Here is a 6,000-nt window from a genome sequence, read left to right on the forward strand (position 1 = left end):
TATTCTCCTTCCATCATCTGGACTTCCCAGAGGCTTCCCAGAGGACTCGCTCCATAATCTTACCATGGACCATGGACCTAAAGTGAGGCTGGCCAGCCTAATATCCCTAGACCCACCTCCTCGACCCTTTTGAACAAGGCTATACATTAGTTACCTTTCCCAAGTTGTCGGAAACCTCTTTCTGAAACACCATGATAATTTGAAGATTATACAGAGTGTGTCTCAGGGGCATCAACCCCACAACGTCCTGAGGGGCATTCCATCTAGTCCCATGGGGTTGTTGCATCCAGCTTGCTTAAGTAGTCCTTAACTCCACCCTCCCTTACCCTGGGTCATGTTTCATTTTCCAAGGCCTTGATAATAGGCTTAGGGACCTAGGAGAGCCAAAGACAAACACAAACAGTAAAAAATCAAGGCAAAGATGTCACTGGGAGTCTTAGACTTTTTCAGTTTTATTGCTGCTCTTCCTGTCCCTTGATCATATCAACTCCTGCTGAGCAAGGGCTTTCTTAACTCCATCCTTTTTTGTTTCTTGAAAAGTTCTTGGCACTTTGGCCTGTTTTTCATAACCTCTTAACAAAGAGATTTTAGAAACTGCTTTTGGCTGACACACAACAGTGAAAAAAGCTATCCAGCACAGAGTTCCAGGGGCCAGGGCTACTGTTCTATGTGTCTCAACATAGTCCATTCCAGACTGCATTTCACACAACTGCACTTGTTTGCTGGATCAGAACTTACATCACAGAAGTTCACTTTCCTGTACTTCGAATAAGCATACTTTGAAACAATAAACATTACTAGCATTCCCTCCATTTCATGTCTGTGTTACACAGCTGATCAAGAGCCATTCTACATCAATGCTCTATCAGAAGCAACACTAAGCCTCCTCTGCCTCACTGAAAAATCACTTACAATTCATAGCTTCAGGTGCATGTGGCACTGCGTGACACCAGCCATGGGTTTTGCTCTTTCTGTATTTACAATCTTTCTGTCCTAGATAGTATAGACAGCCTCTGACCTTTTCACAGCTCATACCTGTGACAGGCAGCTGAGGTTGTTTCTTTGAGACTGTAATAAAAGAACACATGAGCGGAGGTTTTTTTGAAATTATGGGAAGTTCTGTTTGAAACATGTTAGGCTCTGTGAGGGGAAAAGATTTTACTATTCCATCAAAATCTGGTCTGGAAAATTCAGTGGGTTCTTTTTAATGAGCAAATATGGGACATGAGAAAATAAGAATGCCAGTTAAGGTCCACACAGCAGGAATTCAGAGATCCCATAATCGCTTGAAATCCACGTCCTGCTCCTGCATCATAAATGGGAAAAAAAGCACATTTCCTTCACTTTTGGTGCTTCAGAGATCATTTCCTCTTTGAGAATGATTACCAATTTTTAACTGTTTCAGCTGTGTGTAATGTAAAAGACTGACAGTAGTTTTGCTATTGTCAGCTCAGAAACAGTCTGAAACAGATGGGTCTTTATGTCCTTAGTTAAGATACTCCTGCCTGACTGTGATGTATCCCTCATGCATTTTTCAGTAAAGCGTGTGTGCATGTATGTATGTGTGCACTTCTAATTTTTAATAGGAGAAGCAAAACATTTAACACATCTGCTATGTGAAAGACTATCACTTTTCTGGGTGCTCGGTCAAAAAAAAAACCATAGATGAGGAACATTTCGAACAAGCTTTTCAATTAAGCCTATTTTCTCTCAACATACTGAATACCATAAATGTTAGTTCTGGAAACTATTACAACATTTTTAGAGCTGAAAAGTAATAATAATGAGATCTTGCAAACAATGAACTCTATTCTCCTTCTGACATACAGAAGGATTTACGAACACATTATTGCCTGTGCATTCAAAGTCCCTTGTGCATCAGCAAAATAGGACACAAATAACCACAAAGTTCTTCCACAATTACAGTACTTGTTTCACCCATTAAGTTTTATTTAGCATTCTCCTTATTATTATTATTATACTAACAGTAGATGGCAACATTTTGTGGAAACTTGGAAAACCTTTGTAAGCTTTTCAGGTTTTACTCATACAACACAGGCATACAGAAAAATAGCGCATATAGCATATAATTAGCAACGATAAATTAACTAAATTGTTTAATTATCTATATAAATTAATCTTGCAATTACCTCATTACCTTCAAAACTCCAGGAGACTTTGCCCAGGAGACTTTCTGACTGAAATCCAGCTGTGCTCTGACTGTTTGCTTGGTCATTTGGTAAAATGTCAATGTCCTAAGGGTTAAGCTTTTTGTACACAAAATCACAATCAGAGAAAGGCAGCAGGTTAATTTCTTAAGGAGTTATCAATGAAGATTTTCCTGAACTGCCAGCATCTCAGTATGTTTGGATCAATGTTTTCAGTATAGGTATTTAAAACTCTCCAATTTCTACCATATCTTTTTCCCCTGACAGGTGCTCAGTGAATATTCCCATTTAATGCTGAAGTTAATGAGAATTCTGCTGTTGATGGAAATGGGAGCATCCCCTTTAATGTTAAAGAATAGAACTCAGCTACTCAGCTACTCAGCTACTCAGATCACAATAAAACTGAAATCTCTTAACCCTTTAGAACTTGCAATAGATGTCTGCATGCCTCGGGTGCAGGATCAGGCGTAAGGTAAAGCACAATGTCTCTAGTCACCCAAGCTGGGCAAGTATTAACATCTTGGGCTGTATTCTAGTCTTTGGATACACATGGAAGGTACTTTTGTCATGTCAGGCCAAAGGTTTAGGAAAGGAAATGTGAGCTGATATATATTAGTATATAGTATATATATTTCAATATGGTATATATGTATTAGTATATTAGTATATCCCTAGATAAACTAATCAAAGTAAAGTTATTTGTGTGTTTGATTAGGCTAGGGAGCACACCCTGAACTAAAGACTTGTCTTGTAGATCTGTTCAAGCAAAATATTTTATTCTAATTTTAGCTGGTTTAAATATTAAATATAGACCTTTTTGTAACATAGATCTGTGTGTGTGTGATTCCTTGTCTGGATCTGACTTGAAATCTTGAGCTCCAGCTTCACAGTAACACCAAGAAAAATTACCATAAAGTCATGGAACATCCACCATATTTTTTTGTTTAAGTTACAGCGAAAGTAAAAAGCAGATCGGCAGGTACCTTAATAGTGCATGGCTTTGTGAACCTCTCTGACCATGGTACAGCATTCTCCATGGATAGTGCATCAATCACTGCAAAATACTAAGGCATTATTCCTGGCTTTCAGAAGCACAGCCTGGGCCTTGTGCTGTTTGTGCAGACAAGTACCGAAAGAATGTCATTGAGAGGGAGAGTGGGAGCTGAGTGAAGAGAGGGGGCCCTTGTATGGGGAAGAGAGAAGAAAAGAGAAAGGAAGAAGGCTCAGATGCTGGAAAGCAAGATGACTTTTAAGCTGCCAAGGGTTTAACAAAAGCAATCCTGAGGTTATCCAAAAGGAAGTGAGTTTCTTATCATAAATAAACAGATGATTTCATTGGCATGCTCTGGATCTCACCACACTTCTATGTGTATCCTATTAAGTGGTGTTTAGTCTCTGACTTTTTCTTGTGGAAAGATCTCTTCTGCAGAACTTCACTAAAGGCTGCACATTTCATGGGGCATTTTTCTGAATGTGGAAGAGTTCAGCAAATCTCCCATATATTTACAGTTACAGCACTCTTTTCTGACAATGGAATGAAAGAGGATAGATAGATTAGATAGATAGATAGATAGATAGATAGATAGATAGATAGATAGATAGATAGATAGATAGATAGATAGATAGATAGATAGAGTGTTTAGAAATGGAATACTCTGTAATTGTAAAATTTCGTAAATGTAGGGCAGCTTCTGTATTCTTCAGATACATAGAGATTAAGTTATTTATAAAGATGTGTTTTATCAGAAGAAAGCAGAAGGATCTAGAGGTGTAGGTAAATAGACTAGGATTAAGTAACTGAGGCTGCATTCTGTACTTTGATTGTGACTGCAGAATTCCTTTGAGTGTATCTTTCTGCAAGAAATCCAGTGCAGTTGCTTGAGAAACCTCTGGCTGTGGTGTGAGTAAGAATTGGTAGCTGCTAAATCTTTGGCTGGCTGCTACTACTAGTTTTGAATGAAGTCTAGGAGAATGTCCTACCACAAAAGACAGAAAGGTTTAAAAGATGAAAAGCAAAACAAATCAGGAGATTCAGAGTCACTCATCCTAAGAGACAATGTGCATTACACCTATAAGATGCGATGCCAAAGCAGATTTCTGTCTGCAAAATTAAGAAGTAGTAGGCAACTGAATGATCCCAGAAAGAATTAGTCAGGAAAGAAAGGCACACATTATCAGAATTTTCTCCTAAAACAACAATGTATTTAGCCAGCAATTGCCTACTAGCGGTGTGTGCCATTTTATGAAGTTGGAGGACACAAACATAGCCAACTCAAGAGGTTAAATGGAGAGGTTGCAGCATAACTTTTTATACACTTTAGCTTGAAAATAACATAGTAAAAGAGGGCCTCTGATTTGATGCTGCCTTCTCTGGAATGTACAGTTCAACTGGATCTAAATTTTGGGAGAGTGCCCAGTTTCAGATGTCTAAAGCCTCTGTTGAAAGCAGTGGAGACTATACACTGCCAAAGTTTTATGTATGCAACTGCAGATTGATTGCCTAATGGCAGTGCTGGGCTTTGATCATGAGTGTCTGGAGAGAGAAGTCTCAGTAGGCGCCCTTTCCCCCATTTTTCCCTTTACCCTTCTAACTCCTAAGTCAACTCTTTTTCTGTTTTCCCCCTGCATTTACTGCAATCCTTTCCCTGATACCTGAGATACAAAAGTTGCTCTCCCCACATATTTCTTTTCTTTAGCAGCTTGCTAGTTGAGGACTGTGCAAGAGGAGTTAACTAGAGAAGGTGCAAGGGTATGCAATTGCTCTAACACGTTGTCTATTTTGGGCTTTATGGGTGAGAGAAACAGATGAAGATAATTTCCTCTCATTTTCTGTTTCTTATTAGTAAATTGTGAGGAATTCTTAGGTACAGAACATCCAAGTGGGATCATCATCTCTATGCAAAGGAAAATTATTTCCTTACAGTTTGGTCAATATGTGAGTCAGAGTCACATAAAAGATGCAATAAGCTGCTTCTGCTTGCAATTAGAGGTTTTGTTCTGATGGCAAATTAAAATTTCAGTCCAGTAGAATTAGGTGTGAAATCTTGCAGATTTCCAGCTAACTGTATATTGTGATTCCATTTGGCAGCTAATAGGACTCAGAAAATTACTTTTATTGGCCTGTACTTTCCATTTTACATACACTTCTGGAATTGTGCGAAATGACAGCAAACTGCCATGAATATATCTTTAGCCTATATTCACTTCTCACTTCCTTCCTTTAATGAAAAGAAGGGAAACACATCAATTTTTATTCCTTTTTACTGAAAAAAAGAGAGTAGCATTCTGAATACTTACTTGTCTAACATATGGAATGAAATTACAAAGAAATGCCTTAGAGTATATGTTCTGTTTTCTAGTGAAAAATCTTGCACAGTCTAAGAATTCAAACCTTTTTTGGTGGTTTTTTTTTTTGGTTTTTTTTTTTTTTTTTTTTGTTGTTGTTGTTTTGCTTTTGTTTTTGTTTTTTTTTTTTAAACCACACTTTCCCTAAAATCAGCCTGTTCATTCTTCTTTATATCTGCAGTTATGGGGAATCATCTCAGAAGCTTCAAATTCTGCCACAAAGACAGATGTTTGAACAATTCCCTCCTGCTCAGTATCAGCTGTTCAGCAGAGCTTGCCTTGGAAATAAAGTACCAGTTACTGCTAATTCTGGCTGCCTTTTCGGAAATGATGTGGGAAATTTTTTAATAACAAAGCTACCTTCTTTGTTCTGAGGATTAACTAGAAAACCTCTGGCAAACACAGATTCAGCTCATCAACAATAGAACTAGCTTGGGCTCCTTGCTTTTAAACTTTAGTTACAGATCAATTAGCATCATTTTCATGA

The 6,000-nt window shown here is 38.0% G+C and overlaps 1 long non-coding RNA gene across 7 annotated transcripts in view; it reads right to left on the reverse strand.

Moving 5' to 3' along the window:
• LOC108962605 (uncharacterized) overlaps positions 1-2,627 on the reverse strand; it is a 66,603-nt gene extending 63,976 nt beyond the window's left edge. For all 7 annotated transcript variants that reach the window (XR_007780556.1, XR_001991279.3, XR_007780557.1 and 4 more), the window contains exons 1-2: positions 2,159-2,627; positions 155-374 (exon numbers count right to left, since the gene is read on the reverse strand). This is a non-coding gene — a long non-coding RNA (uncharacterized LOC108962605). The remainder of the gene's footprint in view (positions 1-154; positions 375-2,158) is intronic.
• Between the last annotated feature and the right edge of the window lie 3,373 nt (positions 2,628-6,000).

Source organism: Serinus canaria, chromosome Z (genome assembly GCF_022539315.1).
Source record: "Serinus canaria isolate serCan28SL12 chromosome Z, serCan2020, whole genome shotgun sequence".
NCBI classification, from domain to species: Eukaryota; Metazoa; Chordata; class Aves; order Passeriformes; family Fringillidae; genus Serinus; species Serinus canaria.